Source organism: Felis catus, chromosome D2 (genome assembly GCF_018350175.1).
Source record: "Felis catus isolate Fca126 chromosome D2, F.catus_Fca126_mat1.0, whole genome shotgun sequence".
Taxonomy (NCBI): Eukaryota; Metazoa; Chordata; class Mammalia; order Carnivora; family Felidae; genus Felis; species Felis catus.
Genome location: NC_058378.1, coordinates 4,677,222 through 4,694,928, shown reverse-complemented (window position 1 = coordinate 4,694,928; position 17,707 = coordinate 4,677,222). Strand labels below are relative to the sequence as shown.

General features: G+C 40.3%; 1 long non-coding RNA gene across 2 annotated transcripts in view; it reads left to right on the top strand.

Annotated features, from left to right (window-relative positions):
- The window catches only part of LOC102902289, a 111,276-nt gene that overhangs the window by 64,219 nt on the left and 29,350 nt on the right, over nt 1-17,707 (top strand). The window lies entirely within an intron of this gene.

Here is a 17,707-nt window from a genome sequence, read left to right as displayed (position 1 = left end):
ATCTTTTCAGTTCCTCTCTTTTGCTTGTGTTCTTTCTGGACTCTGATGGAATAAACATCACATCTTTTGTTCTATTCCTACATGACCTTGAGGTACTGTTCTTTTGGAGGGATCTATTTTGTCTTTGTTGTTTGGATTGGGTAATTTCTATTTTGTATTTATGTTCCCTGATGCTGTCCTCTATCCTCTGCATTCTGTTTCTGAGATCACCCCTTTAGGGCTTCAAAAATTCCTGATTATTGCATTTTTTCATTTAAAAAAATTTCATTTAGTTCTTTTTAGATCTTTTTTTTTCCTGGGACTTTCTTATTTCTTTGCAAAATTTTCTCTTTTGTAGTTTCAGGCATGTTTGTATTACTCAATGAAACATTTTTTTAGTTGTTTTAAAATCTTTCTTAGCTAATACTAACATGTGGACCATCTTGACATTTCATCCGTTCCCTGTCTTTCTCATTCGTGTTAGAATTTTCCTGGTTCTTGGTGTGGAGTCATAATTGATCACGTTCTGGGCATTTGGGGCATTATGTTATGAGGCCTGAAGTTTTATTTCAATGTTCTGTTTTAGCAGAACCACTGAAACCCTCTGGTGAAGGAAGGGTGAATACCACCTTTTATTGCCAAGTGGGGTGGAAGTCCAAGTTCCCTCCTCAGCCTCTGTTTACATCTGCAGGGGTATCTCCTTGTTGCCACCAGGTAGAGCTGGGACTTCTGGCTTCTCAGGAGGCCTCTGCTGATAGCACCTGGCAAGGAGAGTCAGGGGTGTGTCACTACTACTGCCTACGTGTCTTCCACTGACACCATAGGGTCCAGGTGGCTTTGTTCCTGCTGAGCAGTGGGGAAAATTCGACTCTTCGTTGGACCCCCTCTGACACCATTCTAGCATGACAGTGGGGAGACCTTTTATGATCTCAAGAGGTGGAGTGGAAGCCCAGGCTCCCTGTGTAGCCTCCGACACCTTTGACGTGTGAGCTTGCGACTCCCCCACGGGGATGAACACCCTGGCTCTCTTTGGGTTTTCTGGGATGCCACCCCAACAGGGAGTTTGGGGCATTTCACTGCGGCCTGGAGAGGGTGAGGACCAGACTCCTGCTTGCCCTTGGCTGTTGGGTGGAGCCTCTGTTTCTTCTGTGGCTTTTGGCTAAAGCAGAGTGCTTGTTTGTCCAAACGCTTTCTGTCTTGCTAGGCTGCCACTCTCCTGATCTTTTATCTCAGAACATCCAGTTTTTCCTGGAACTTCTTCGTTTGTACCATTTGCATTTCCAGGTGTTCTCTTGTCCAGCACCCTGTCTGGAATATATGAAACTAAAAGAAAACTAGGAAACTTGGTGCTCTGTTCTTTAAGTCCTGATGTTCCTTGCCGGTTGGCCTTTAGGAGTCTTTTCTTTCTTTCTTTTCTTTCTTTCTTTCTTTCTTTCTTTCTTTCTTTCTTTCTTTCTTTCTTTCTTTCTTTTTCTTTTCTTCTTTTCTTTTCTTTTCTTTTCTTTTCTTTTCTTTTCTTTTCTTTTCTTTCTTTGTTTTTTGAGAGAGAGGAGAGAAAGCATGGGAGCAGGGAAGGGGCAGACAGAAAGAGGGGGAGAGAAGATCAGAAGCAGGCTCTGTGCTGACAGCAGAGAGTACGATGTGAGGCTCAAACTCACAAACCGTGAGATCATGCCCTGGGCCGAAGCCAGACACTTAATCGACTAAGCCATCCAGGCGCCCCTAGTGTCTTTTTATGTTTCTTTTATATATAACGTCCATGGTTGTTAGCTGTACTTAGCAAAAGGAATTTGAGAAAAGTACTTCTATTCCATCTTTCTTGATTTAGAAGTCTCTTAAAATTCATTTTTTAGTGGTTCAACCTTAATTTTTTAAAAGCCATCAGATTATTATAAGAGATATGACATTTATAGAATTGACCTTTGAGAAATTCTGTTAAAGTGTTTCACATACTATACCAGCAGTATATTTTAAAAGAGACACAAAATAACTAGAGAGGAAATTACTGCTAACTTTTCTTTTCAGATATTACAAATGGTTTTCTGGGATAGATTTGTACATTATGGAAGAAGAACATTAGGTGAATTTAATTCTCAGGGAGACAAGAAGATCCCAGAATAAATGGCAGTATTTAAATAATAAAGGTCAGCTTGTGCATTTAATGAGTATTATTGATGAAAGTACATAACGATGATGGTAAATGCCAACCCAAATTTTCCCTTTAGATTAATAAGTCTTACTGAATTCGAAGTAAATGATAAGAGAAGCTTTGTTTTGTTATTAATTCAAAAACATTTAAAAGTTAGGTTTTATAGCTCTATAACAATGGCTTGCGTTGTTAGGATGTCATCAATTTCGCTGTAACAGTCAAGATACTAGAATAACATGGTGGAACATCAGTAGATCAGATTGTTGTTGTCGATGATGATGTAATTGCTATTTTCCAAGCCATACTTGGGTAATCCAAGTTTACTTTTTGTGGCATGTAGAAAAAGGTAAGTAGCCTTTAGGTGCACAATACCGACCATGATTGACTTTTATTTTCTACCTCAAATGTTGGGTTTCTCAATTCAATGTATTTTAGATACACTTCTTAAATGATGAAAATATGTTCATTAAACCGTCGATTAATTTTCACTAATTTTCATTTATTTTAACACAACAAGAATAAATAACAGATTTTAGTCTATTTAATTATGACTGACATTAAGAAATTAGTTCTGGCACATTAGATAACAAGTGAGGTGTGTTCAGACCTTAGAGTTTCCCAGTTTAGGCTCTGGAGACATACTGGTCCCGTTTCCAGTCTGACTCTCTTACTTAGTAGCTAGTATGGACTCAGGAAGTCACTTATACCCTCTAGCCTTTGCTTCCTCTTTAGCAAGTTGGGCCAATAATGTGTGATTGGTGTCCCTGCATCCAAATATCTCCTGAAGAATAAATGGAGAGTGAGTTCTGGGTCACATGGGTATCAGGTTCCCAGGTGGTGTTAGGACCCAGATGTGTCATATTCCTTCTGTTGTTTGATCATCCAGTCTTTCAGTTGATTTTACAAACAAATTCCCTTTCTCTATCAACAAGTGAAGTTTATGATTTCTTTTCTTTCTTTTTTTTTTTTTTTTTTGGTCATGAAACAATCTGATTTGTGATTACTTATGTTGATGATCTCCCCATAGTCAGCCATTTTACTACCTAGGACTGTAAACTGGGCAATTTACAAAGATGGGAGAATGAAGCAAACATCTGGGAAGCGTGAAAAAAGCAAAACCACGATTTCCCTGAGAAGGTGAACCCCTGACAAAATCCTAACATAGCAGAAAAAAATGGGCAATTTGACGAGCCCGTTTCGAGGACACACTGTTGTATACTGGTAGATTGATAGTGTGTGGGAAAGAGGAGTACGTGTGCTGTTCTCCAAGATCCATCACTTGGAGGGGTAACTGGGTGAGTTATTTCATCTCCATTTCATTCCTTTTTGCTCTTTCTTCTCTCTTTCTCACAGTCCCTTTATAGTTTAGTCTCCAGGTCCAAGTTCTTTCCCTTGGGTTGTGTAGTATCTTCAATAGGGCTTTCTTACGATAAATTAGAATGAAAAAGTTGTAACAAATTTCCACAGCTACCTTTGAGCAAGTAATTTTTCATATCGTATTTGATGAAGATATGTCCAAAGTGTGATTTAGTTTTTATATCTATGGACCTGAAACATTTTTGCTTCTGCAGTTTGTTCTCTGTTCACGACGTGACCGGAATACCACCCTGTCCCAAATCACCTGCTCCAAGTAGTCTGCCCAGAGTCTCGAATCAGAAGATGTACTATTCCTTTAATTGATGTCTGAAGAACACTTAACAGAGAACTTTATCTGAAAAGAAAAACTTGCATTTTTTCCATGATCATGCTTGAAAATTACATATTGGTAAAGAATGATTGAGATAAAAGGCAATCTCTCCTAGAAAATCACAGAGAGGGGGATAAATGAAAGACGAGAAGGGAAAATGTAACAAATATGTGTTAGGGATCTGGAGGTAAAACACAAGGTGATGAATCTATAATCATCAGCATCAATTTTGAGAATACTAAGGATACTGTGTGGCCTAGAATTACTTAGAACAATTTAGCTAAATATTTTAATTCAGGCGTATGTGTACCAGGTCTCCAGTACAGTTATGTCTTCAGCCAGTAGTTCTGAAAGAATACACTGAATATTAGAGGCTTGGAACTTAGGAATTCCTATTTTAAATAAATTCCCAGATGATTATAGTGTGCAACGAAGTTTTTAAATCTCTTCCCTAAGCTGCCTAAAAATGTTCCAGGATGATTATGACCAAGTTTGACTCCAGATTGTAGACATCCATAATAGAGAAGTTTTTAAATTCAGCTTCTTCAAATTTGTTGTTTATTCTAACATTTATACCACTTGTATCTGGAACCATGTGAGAGAGAAATAATGCTTGAGAGAAAGCAGGGTGGTATCGTGTTTTAAATTATTGTATATCCTCAACTGTGGCCAATTTTACCATTCTGTGTCTTTTTTTTTTTTTTTTCATAGACGCCCAGGATTAAAAAGTACAATAAAGATCCTCTGTTCATTTCTTTTATTTTTCATTTTTTTATAATGCTTATTTTTTAGAGAGAGAGGGAGTGGGAAGGGGCAGAGAGAGAGGGAGACACAGAATCTGAAGCAGGCTCCAGGCTCCAGGCTGTCAGCACAGAGCCCAACGTGGGGCTTGAACTCATCAACTGTGAGAATATGGCCTGAGTTGGACGCTTAACCAACTGAGCCACCCAGGCGCCCCTCGTCTATTCATTTCTTAACGAAAAAAATCATACATGGGCACAACTAGTTTACCATAAGGATAGTCATCACAGATTATTTATAAAATGAAAATTCACAACCGAAATGTCCTACTGTGGGGGGAGTAGTTAAATATGAGAAGGCACAAGGATGGGATAATATTCAGCCAATTCAAGCTGTGTTTTAAAACAACACTTAGGACATGAAGAAATGCTCACAATACGCTGATAAGCTTAAATAAAACAAAACAAAAGTTGATAGCCCGAAGTTGTCTTTCACATCCTAGTGCAGGCAGGGCAGGGATGGTCTTCCTTGGAGCTTAATCAGAGTCTGCAGTTTCCACCCAAATATAAGCAACTTCTAATGTCCTTACCTGGTTTTCAGGCATGTGAAACTAGAATACGAGCACTCTGCACCTGTGTTAGCAAACGTCTGATTCTGACTCATATAAAGGAGAGGAGCTGAGAGAAATAGTGTGAACTGTAAAAACTATTTGGACGTTGTATGGACCGTTCTCGCCATTCACTACTTTATATGCTATTATTGGTTAAATTTAGGTCCGCCATGAGCATATGGATATGCAGTGGGACTATAGTTTGCTTTAGTTGAGGTTTTCTTTTGTGACATGTTCTTGGTTTTTAATAGATGAAACTATAAAAAATATTGAGTTAATTTTTGAATTTTATATTAAAATACTCTTTAAAATTAAAAAAAAATTATTTATTTTTGAGAGAGAGAGAGAGAGAGAATGAGCACGGGAGGGGCAGAGAGAGGGAGACACAGAATCTGAAGCAGGCTCCAGGCTCTGAGCTGTCAGCACAGAGCTCAACGCTGGGCTTGAACTCATGGACGGCAAGATCATGACCTGAGCCGAAGTCGGTCACTTAACCAACTGAGCCACCCAGGCGCCCCTAATGGCAAATATTTTTTAAGTTTATTTATTTTGAGAGAGAGAGAGAGCATGAGCAGGGGAGGAGCAGAGAGAGGGAGACACAGAATCCAAAGCAGGCTCTGAGCTCCAGGCTCTGAGCTGTCAGCACACAGCCCGACGCAGGGCTCGAATCCACGAACCCTGAGATCATGACCTGAACCGAAGTCAGACGCTTAACCAAGTGAGCCACTCGAGCACCCCTAAAATACTCTTGATAGTAAGCCTCCCCCAGATATTCCGTATTATACTTCTGCCCCCATAGATGTCCTCAGTGTGTTTTCTTATCCATCAAGACCTCACCAAAATGCCTTCTTGAAAGAAAGTCCCCATTTCCCACAAAGTTAGTCTTGTCTTCTTTCGTGAGTTTGGATTATTTTTCGTATAGCAATTATCATATGTTATCTTGGTTGCCTGCCGTTTCCAAAATCACCCCACAAGCTGGCGGTTAGTTTCTCAGCGCTTCTCAGGTTTCCGTGGACTGGGGAGGAGGTGGGGGGGGGGGTCGGGCACTTACCGCGCCGAGTCTGTCGTGTGGTAGCAGACAGACGCAGCCGGGCCGGGTCATCTGGGGGCCCGACTCCGCGTGACAGGTAACAAGGCGTTTTCACGGCGCCACGGCGCGTGCCGAAGGCTAGGCGACGGCAACAGACGAGGGCCGGCCGGTCGCTTCCGCTTCCGCTTCCGCTCCCGCTCGTGTTTGCTCGGCGAGGCCGGCCCGGGCTGGCTCCCGGCAGGAGAGTCTCAGGAGAGGTGCGTTGCTCAGCCGGGGAGTCGCTTCCTCCGGAACTGGAGCTCCCCACACGCGCGGGCGGACGCTGCCACGTTCCTCAGGGCCAGCCCCGCGAGTCCTGGAACCGACTTCCTCCGAGTCCTGTGGGCCCACGGACCCAAAGGGAAGGGCGTCGGACTCCAGGTCCGTGTGACGAGCGGCTCGCGGGCGGCAAGGCGCGGACGGGCTGTCGTGGGGATCCCCCTACCACGCGCGCAACAGCACAGAGTCCAAGTGCCCGCAAGGACTTGAACCGTCCTCTGATTCAACTTTCTCATTTTCGTGAAGACAAATACTAATGATAATGAAAGAACCGGAAAGATGAAATGACCTCCCCCGGATTAAACATACACGTTCGCCTCTCTTCCCTTCATGACCTCACCCCCCCCATCCCAAACGTGTGGTAGGATTGTTCACAGCCTGACACACGACCGTGCGTGAATGACACGGTACAACCACTTCTTAAATGAGTAGGCTGTACGCCGGGAGACCGCTTCAGCTGGCCCGCACTGCATTTTGAGGAGCCAAGAGCGGCAGGCCAGGCTTCCTACCTGGGCTGCGTTGGCCCCGGAACACGTGCACTTTTGACCTGGTTTAGCTGCTGTTCCCTGTTGTGAAATCAACCCAGGTAGACTTTTTGAAAAATAGGTTCTCCTGGCTTCACTTCTCAGAATACATCCTGTTTTAAGAGATTGCACTTTGGAACCCTGAAAATGATCTACATACATAAAGCAAAATTAAATCAACGTGAAAATGAAAAGCATTCCTAAACACAGAAAACAAAATGAAATAGATAAACTTTCTGCATGGAGTTGGTGACAGAACCAAATGGGAATTATTTCAGACTACTTTTAACGCACAGCAATTTGGCTGTACATTTTTACTGGGATATATGCTAAGAACAAATAACTTCAAAACAAAACCAACATAAAACTTCTTTCAGTAATAATGTCATTGGTGATGATTTTGTCTTGTTATTCTAATACTATTTGGCATGTGTAAAATGTATGGCCAGCTAATCTTTGACAAAGCAGGAAAGAATATCCGATGGAAAAAAAAGACAGTCTCTCTAACAAATAGTGTAGGAGAACTGGACAGCAACATGCAGAAGGTTGGAACTAGCCCACTTTCTCACACCATTCACAAAAATAAACTCAAAATGAATGAAGGACTTGAATGTGAGACAGGAAACCATCAAAGCCCTAGAGGAGAAAGCAGGAAAAAACCTCTCTGACCTCAGTCGCAGCAATTTCTTACTTGACACATCTCCAAAGGCAAGGGAATTAAAAGCAAAAAGGAACTATTGGGACCTCATCAAGATAAAAACTTCTTCAAAGGAAACAATCAACGAAACTAAGGCAACCAACGGAATGGGAAAAGATATTTGCAAATGACATATCGGACAAAGGGCTAGTATCCAAAATCTATAAAGAGCTCACCAAACTCCACACCCGAAAAACAAATAATCCAGTGAAGAAATGGGCAGAAAACATGAATGGACACTTCTCTAAAGAAGACATCCAGATGGCCAACAGGCACATGAGAAGATGCTCAATGTCGCCCCTCATCAGGGAAATTCAAATCAAAACCACACCGAGTTATCACCTCACACCAGTCAGAGTGGCTAAAATGAACAAATCAGGAGACTACAGATGCTGGCAAGGATGTGGAGAAACGGGAACCCTCTTGCACTGCTGGTGGGAATGCAAACTGGTGCAGCCACTCTGGGAAACAGTGTGGAGGTTCCTCAAAAAATTAAAAATAGATCTACCCTATGACCCAGCAATAGCACTGCTAGGAATTTACCCAAGGGATATAGGAGTGCTGATGCATAGGGGCACTCGTACCCCAGTTTACAGAAGCACTTTCAACAATAGCCAAAGTATGGAAAGAGCCTAAATGTCCATCAACTGACGAATGGATAAAGAAGGTGTGGTTTATATATATAATGGAATACTACTTGGCAATGAGAATGAAATCTGGCCATTTGTAGCAACGTGGATGGAACTGGAAGGTACTATGCTAAGTGAAATAAGTCAGGCAGAGAAAGACCATATGTTTTCACTCATATGTGGATCCTGAGAAACTTAACAGAAGACCATGGGGGAGGGGAAGGGAAAAAAAAAGTTACAGAGAGGGAAGGAGGCAAACCATAAGAGACTCTTAAATACTGAGAACAAACTGAGGGTTGATGGGGGGTGGGGGAGAGGAGAAAGTGAGTGATGGGCATTGAGGAGGGCACCTTTTGGGATGAGCACCCGGTGTTGTATGGGAACCAATTTGACAATAAATTATATAATTAAAAACATTTTTTTTTAATTTTTAAAAAATTTAAAAGATAAAATTGTAAATGATTATGTTAATATCATTAGGAATCAAGATTTTCATAATAAAAATTTTGAGAAACAAAAATCCTGTATTAACAAATTTGAATTTGAAATTATTAGTATAACTCAAGATATATATTCATATAAAAGTGCATTTCTTAGTTCTATCCTGGAAAATATCCTAGAACCAACAATGAATGATTATTCAGCTGCAGTGAGTACCATTCCAATGCACAACTTCCAATCTCTAAAAACCATTTTCTCCTAAATCCAGCTAAGGATCCTTAGAGAAATGGTTGATTTCAGGACTGGGACAGGAAATGTACAAGATAAGCCTGGAATATATTGTGATAACAGAGAGCAGGGAAAGCTATCAAAGAATCCTGACCTCATGGTCATGTCAAAAGAATCAGGAACCATCAAGAAGTGTATCCTAATAGCCACAATTGGGACAAATTGAAAATCAGTAAGCATAAGGACTGAAAAATCAACAAAATAATCAACTGACTAATCAACAAGAACCAGATTTGGTGAATTACAGCCAAATGTAATTTTTTCAAATGTCATGAATCCATAATTACACTTAAAAAAACCTCCTGGACACCTTTGGTTCCTGACTAGGGAATGACTTATCATTCTGAAAACTGAGCTTACATTTTCTGCACAAACTTTAGATCAAATAGATCAAGTAGATGAGAAAAATCTTTTCTCTTTTTAAAATTATCTCAGTTAATAAAAGAAGAGGTAATAAAGGTAGTGTATCATTTTGCAAACTAGGAAATAATTTACTAGGCAAAAGCAATGATGATCAGTGGCTCATAATAACATAAAAAGTGTTGAAGTCAGACATTACACTCCACCTGGTAAGAGTACACAAAACACCCAGGAAGTAGTTCTGCCAGGAAATTACCCTTCAGTCTGGTCAGTCCTGCAGACTTAATGACAGTGACATGGAATGCGGGGGACAGAGGAACATGCTAAATGGCATCACAGAGTTGCAATCTGCAAAATACAGACGATAAGAAACTCGACAGGAGTGCTCATCCTTGAACATGCCTATAAATTGCCCGACGACCTTGTTAAAATGCAAAGTCTGACAGTAGTTTGGGGTGGGATTGAAATTCTTCATTTGTAATAAACTGTCAGAAGCTGTCAGAGTTGGTGGCCCATGGACTGTACTTTGAGCAACAAGGCTCAAGGTAAACTTAATTTCTTAAGGGGGGACAAGAAAAAAAAAAAAAAAAAAGGAATGACCTATGAATTCAAAGTGCCTCCAGAGACGTAGTAATCAAATGCAGTCTACTACACCTTTCTCCAGGTCCATTAAGCCAATCAATGTAAAAAATTATGAGGTAACAATAGTCTGATATTTGATATTAAGGAATTATTGTTCATTTTTTTAGGTGTGACAATACTGTTTGGTTATTTTTTTTAACTTTTTATCCTTCTGAGATACATAATTGATGGCAGGATTGATGTGATCATTGGAACTGGGTTGAAAATCATCCAGAGGGTATTTTTCTTGGGGGAGACGTAGTGGAGAAGGGATAGGGATTATGAGTTCATCATTTTAATTTCTCTGCTTTTTAAAAAAAATTGAATGTTTATTTTTGAGAGAGAGAGAGCACACAGGCCCATGCAGGCATGTGAGTGGGGGAGGCAGAGAGAGAGAGAGAGGGAGACACAGAATCGGAAGCAGGCTCCAGGCTCTGAGCTGTCAGCACAGAGCCCAATGTGGGGCTCGAACTGCAACATCATGACCTGAGCTGATGAAGTCAGATACTACACAGGCTGAGCCACCCAGGCGCCCCTCTCTGCTTTTTTATGTTTGAATTTTTCCATAAGAAAAGAAATTTTTAAACTGGCTTTGAAAAATTATTGGACACATTTTGGAAATATTCCAGTTATATTTTTAGTATCTCCCTAAATTCTTCACTCATTTTTTATGTACATGTGAGTAGATGACTTTTCTTGGCCGGTCTGTAGTTTTCATACATTTTCAAGGATGATTGAATGGACAGGAATACTACTAATGGTATCTAAATTCAAGAAACAATCTCTTTGGAAAACTGATAAATTGAAGAAAGCCATTAAGATAATCATTGTATTAGTCCGTTTCTTGCTCTTCAGTAAACATTTTGAAGCAGATTTCCTAGCGGATAAAGTAGCCTATCTTAATGGAAGAGCGCCCTCTGCTGTCTCCACAAGAAATGTCATCACAAATGAACAGATACTGTGTCCTTGGTATTTTACCAGTTACCACTAACGGCAACTGGAACATATAGTAATAATAATAACAATAATTATAACAAGAAAAATCAATGTATTACATAACAGTAGACTTTTAAAATAACTGTTATGGGGATTTAGGAGAAAATAAAAATAGGGTTTGTGTTTAATTTTTCCCCATCTGAGGCCGTTATGTGTGATCTACTATTTTTAAGCTCATGTGACTCTAATGTTATTTTGTTTTATTTTATTTATTTTATTTTTAATGTCAGTGTAGTTAATCCTGTGATTCTTTATCCCAATTAAAAACACTCAATAAGACTCACATAGAGAATTACTTTTTTCCACTTGAGATAAATGTTATTTTTTGGCAAGAAGAGTTAAAAACAAAAAATCTGTGTGATAGAGTTTTTGTATTTTAGTTCCAGTTCTTTTTTGCTAATTTATTTATAATCTCAGGCAGTGTAAATCAATAAATATTTATTAATGTCTGTTGGTCTCCTTAGGCCTTTTCAAAACATTATACATAATTTGAAGGGATAGGACCTAGAGGCTTTTGAAGAGTTCTGTGGTGGTGAAAACCATTCTTCAAAACAGTCTGTCTTAGGGGGCACCTGCATGGCTCATTCAGTTAAGCATCTGACCCTTGATCTCGGCTCAGGTCATGATCTCACAGTTTGTGAGATCGAGCCCTGTGTTGAGCTCGGTGCCGACAGTGTGAAGCCTGCTTGGGATTCTCTCTCTCGTTCCTTTCTGTCCCTCCCCTGCTCATGGACACATGCACACTCTCTCTCTCAAAATAAATAAATATGACAAAATTTATTTAAAAAACAATCTTTCTCAGGAGTCTGATGGTAAAATAGATTAGACTTGCTCTAGTTCATCACAGGCCCACTGACCAAATCCAGCCACTACCTGTTTTGGTAAATTAAGGCTTGTCGGTTCACAGCCACTACCATTTGCTTATAGCTGAAATCGTAAAAAAAAAAAAAATGAAGCAGTGGTTTTTAACACATTGAACAGTAAGCACCTGAGAATGATCTCTGAGAAACTAGAAAAATCTAAGCAAGCTTTAAGAAACCCCCCGCTTGCTGACTTGAGAGAGTTTACAGGTCGAAATATAGGGAAAGAAAAGGAGGTGATGCCCCGATTCGGGGAGACAGACCTGGAAGATGAGGGGGTGCAGGCATCCATACCGGGAAAGAATGCCAAAGCAGAGGGCCTCTCGCCAGTGTGTGCTTGTGAGGATTCTGCCCAAGACCAGGGAGAGAGCCGTGTGAAAACCTTAGAATGAACTGTGCCCGACACACAAGCCTGACAGTAGTGTCTGTACCGACTAGTGAGGCTAACAACCCCCCCCCCCCTCCGCAAATCCCACCGCTCATTATTCACGGAGCTTTGGGTACTCTTCAGTAAAGGTGAATGATGTGCTCTACACCAAGCCCTGCCCCGGTCCCACATAAAAGCCAGACCTGAAATCACAAACTATTCCAAGTAACATAACTGGATGCTAGAATAATATATGCCACATTTCAGCCAGTAGTTTCTAGATAATCTGTAGTCATGGGAGGAATCAAAGGAGAAATTAGATAATATTTTGAATTGGGTCATAATGAGAGTGAAACATTTAAATCTGTGGCATATGGCTAAAGCAATTCTAATAGGGAAATGCATAGCCTTAAAGGCTCATAATGGAATGGAAAAAGGTATGGCATATATTATCTATACACTAAGAAACTAGAAGTATATGATCAAATTAAGTTCAAAATAAGTAGAAGGAAGGAAATAATAAAGAGTAGAGAAATTAATAGTAAAAAAGCTGAAAAACAAAGGAGATTAACAAAGTCAAAAGTGGGCTTTTGCAAAGATTAAGAAAATTTATAAATATCTAGCAAGAAGGTTTAATATAACAATTGAGAAAACACAAATTAGCAGTATCAGGAAGGAAGGAAAGAGGGATATGATTATTGATTTCAATAGATATCAAAAGCATAGGGATGACTATGAACAACTTCATGTCAATACGTTTTCCAAGTTAAATTCCTTCAAAAATAAAAGATAACAAAAATAATACCAGATCCAATAGGAAATTGTGAACAGCACTCTAACTACCAAAGACAGTGAATTTCCTATTAAAATTTGTCACTGAAGACAATTCCAGGCTCAGATGGTTTCACTCATGAATTATATTAAGCTTTAAGGAAGAAATAAAATGACACAAACTCTTCCAGAAAAGTAGAATAAGTAACACGTCCCAGTTTATTGGCGAAACCAGGATAACCCCAACATCAAACCTGAATATACTACAAGAAAATATTCCTCATAAATATGTTTGTAAAAATTATTAAAAAATTTTTTTAATGTTTATTTTTGACAGAGAGAGGGGGGAGCATGAGTGGGGGAGGGGCAGAGAGAGAGAGGGAAACACAGAATCCAAAGCAGGCTCCAGGCTCTGAGCTGTCAGCACAGAGCCCGACGTGGGGCTCGAACTCACGAACTGTGAGATCATGACCTGAGCTGAAGTCAGATGCTTCACTGACTGAGCCACCCAGGATCCCCTGTTTGTAAAAATTCTTAACAAAATATACCAAATGTTTCCAACAACCTGTGACAAACAAAGCATATCATGACTAAGTCATGTTTATCCCAGAAATAAAGAATAATAAAAAAATAATAAATCTGTATTAATAAGTGGACAGTAAAAAATCAACTGGTGAAATCCACTACCGTTAACAAACTAGAGAAGAAAAGCAATATACTCATATTAATAGATTTTTAAAATCACTTAAAAATTCATTACTCTTTGGGGTGCCTGGGTGGCTCAGTCAGTTAAGCATCAGACTCTGTATTTCTGCTCAGGTCATGATCTCATGGCTCGTGGGATTGAGCCCCACATTGGGCTCTGTGCTGACAGCACAGAGCCTGCATGGGATTCTCTCTCTCCCTCTCTCTGCTCCTCGTCAGTTCTCTCTCTCTCAAAAATATTTATTTGTTTTGAGTGTGCCATCAGCACAGAGCCCGAGGCGGGGGCTCAAACTCAAGAACCATGAGATCATGACCTGAGCTGAGGCTAGTTGCTTAACCGACTGAGCCACCCAGGTGCCCCCCAAAATCCATTACTCTTTTATGGTAAAAACTCTAGCAAACTCAGAATAAAGAAGCCATTATGCATGGAAAGCAATAAAAATCCTATAGCTGCCATCAGCCTTAATGGTGCAGCATGTACAGTTTTACCACTTAAACGAAGAAGGAGTTAAGGATATCCCTTCGTTTTACTTTTATGGAACACTTTCCTAGTCATTGTAATATGTCAAGGAAAAGAAAAACCAGGCAAAAGTATTGGAAAGAATTAAGTACACCTTTCTCTATATCAGAGAAGACATGATTTTTTAAAAATGTTTATCTGTTGAGGGAGAAAGAGAGAGAGCAGGGGAGGGGCAGACAGAGAGGGAGAGAATCCCAAGGAGGCTCCACACGTTCAGTGCAGAGCCCTACGCAGGCCTCAGTCCCACAAACCGTGAGATCATGACCTGTGCCAATATCAAGAGTTGGACGCTTAACCAACTGAGCCACCCAGGCGCCCCTGATTTTGTTTTTACCTAAAATATACTGACATGTTTCGAGTATTATGCTAAGCGAAATAAGTCAGAATAAGACAAATATCGTAAGGTTTTCTCATATGTGGAATTTAAGAAACAAAACCAACGAGCAAAGGAAAAAATAAGAGAGAGAGAAAACCAAGAAACAAACTCTTAAGTACAGAGAGTACATTGATGGTCCCCAGATGGGAGGTGGGTGAGGGATGGGTGAAGGAGGTGAGGGGCGTTAAGGAGTGCGCTGTTGTTGTGATAAGCACATGGTGGTATGTGGAAGTGTTGAATAACTGTATTGTACACCTGGAAGTGTTGAATAACTGTATTGTACACCTGAAACTAATACTACCTTACGTTAACTAACTGGAATTAAAATAAAAACTTTAAAAATATTGACATGTTTAGAAAGTCACTAGAAGTAAATAGGGTGAATCTTAAACCACTCACCTTAATGTAAACTAGTGTTTCTCTGTAATGAGCCCTAATTGTTTTAGGTATACCCATTCCAACAAATGTATGAGGTAGACAGTATTATTTTTTCTATTGTGTAGATGAGGGAACAGAGGCACAGAACAGGGCCATCCCATTTCCCTGCTGGTGGGGGGGGGGGGGGGGAGTGGCTGGTAGACCAGAAGGACAGGTAGGAGGGCTGGTGGTTCCCCAGGCAGTGTGCAAGAACAGGTGATTGGCACCAGCCTCACCTAGACTGGGAGCCAAGCCAAATCTTTTGGGTCTCAAATGCTCCTCTTGCTGGGGGAGGATTGCAAAGCATCCCCTGGGTACAGCCTCCCAGGACATAACTGCTGAGGGGTCTAGGTCCTGTCCTGCTGTGGTTCAGCCCCCACCGTCCCAACCCTTTATATTCCCGGCCAGCAGCACCCCAACTTGGCATCCAGCAGTGCTCTTGCACTCTATTCCCAACAAGAGGACTGGGAGGGGACATGGATGCTGGTCCTGCTTGTTGCTTCTTGGCAAGGAAGGCCCCCAAGGCTGTCTTTGGGGGCCAGAAAGGAGTTTTACAAGCCTGAGCCTCATAACTCATGGGTCATCCTCATCTTATACGTTCACACGTATCCGGATGTTCCCTGATACCGATGCGTACACACATACACACACACCCGTCTCCAAGCACTTGGACCTGACACATCCTCCACTGGACGCACAGTCAGGATACACAAACACAGGCACAGATGCGCAGCAGCAGAGACATGATGCCCCCTCCCTCTCTGCCTCCCAACACACGTCACACGGACATAGACACACTCCTGAGATGTAAGTGGGCACAATCACAGACTCTGTGACGTTGCGGTGAGAGCAAGGCCACATCTGTACTTTCACTACTTTTCTTAGAATCCGTTTACACCAAATTGGGGCTGGGTGGAGAGCAATCCCACCGATTTGTGCAGTTTCTTTGGATGTAATTTGGTGCTGGAAGGAAGCTAACTCTAGTTCCTTCCATTAGCACTTAATAGCTGGAGACAGCCTTCCCTCAGGATTCAAAATGTGGATGTGACTTACGAGCTCTCACAAACCGTGGTGCTGTGAATTTCAATCGCCAGCAACATTGTGGGTGCCCTCTGTTATCAGTTAGGGTTCCACAGGGAAACAGAACAGTAGGGACTATATTAAGGAATCGGCTCATGAAATAGTGGGACTGGCAAATCCATAGTCTGTAGGGCAGGCAAGAGGCCAGAGACAGGCTTGAAGTAGAATTTCTTCATCACTAGAAAACCTCAGTTACTCCTCTTAAGGCTTTCCACTGATTAGATGAGGCCCACCCACGTGATTGAAGGTAATCTGTAATCTCCTTAAAGTCAACTAATTGTAGTTGTTAACCACACCCACAAAATACCTTCACAGCAACATCTAGGTTAGTGTTTGATTAAATAACTGGGTACAGTATCTTGGTCAAGCTGATGCATAAAACTAGCCATCACACCCCTTAACTCCAACATAGAGAAAGAGATGTGATACCCAAACAAGGAAGCCACTAGCCAGGTGCACCTGCTGAGCCATTGGAATATGTTAGTCCAAATTGAGATGCTGTACATGCAAAATTCACACCTTATTTGAGGATGCTATAAGGAAGGAATAACTGAGAAATACCAAAAGAATAATGTGTTTATATGATTATGTGTTGAAATGATAATATTTTGAATGCTTTGGGTTAAGTATAGTCAAAGTTAACTTGACATGTTTCTTTTTACTGATTTTATGGGGACTCTAGAAAATTGTAAATCATACATGTTTCTAACACTGCTTATAATGGACAGTGAGTATATACCTCCCTATATATATTTCACTGTATATATGGTACATATATACACTTCACTATACATATATATAGAGCTCATTATATATATGTTATCTCACTACATATATATACATATATACAGAGTATATATATATATATATATATATATATATGTGTGTGTGTGTTTGTGTACATACACCTCACTATATATGTTCCTCATTATATATATGTTACCTCATTATACACACACACACACACACACACACATACACATATATACACACACACACTATATAGGTACATACACCTCTCTATATATATACCTCATTATATGTTATTTCACTATATGTACACATGTATACACGGTGTATATATACACACCTCACTATATGTATATACAACTTATATATGTGTTATCTCACTATACACACACACATATGCACAGTATATACACACACACATACACATATGTAGTGTATATATGGGTGCCTGGGTGGCTCAGTTGGTTAAGCATCCAACTTCGATTCAGGTCAGGATCTCACAGTTTGTGGGTTTGAGTGCTGTGTCAGGCTCTGAGCTGTCATCCTCCTTCAGATTCTGTGTCTGTCTCTCTGTCCCTCCCCTGCTCACACTGTGTCTCTCTTTCTCTTTCAAAAATAAATAAACATTTAAAAAATTTAATATATATATAGTATATGTATAGTATATAGGTATAGGTATAGATATATGTATGTATATATACACCTATATATATATATATATATATATATATATATATATATATACATACATATATATATATACATATATATATACATACATATATATATAT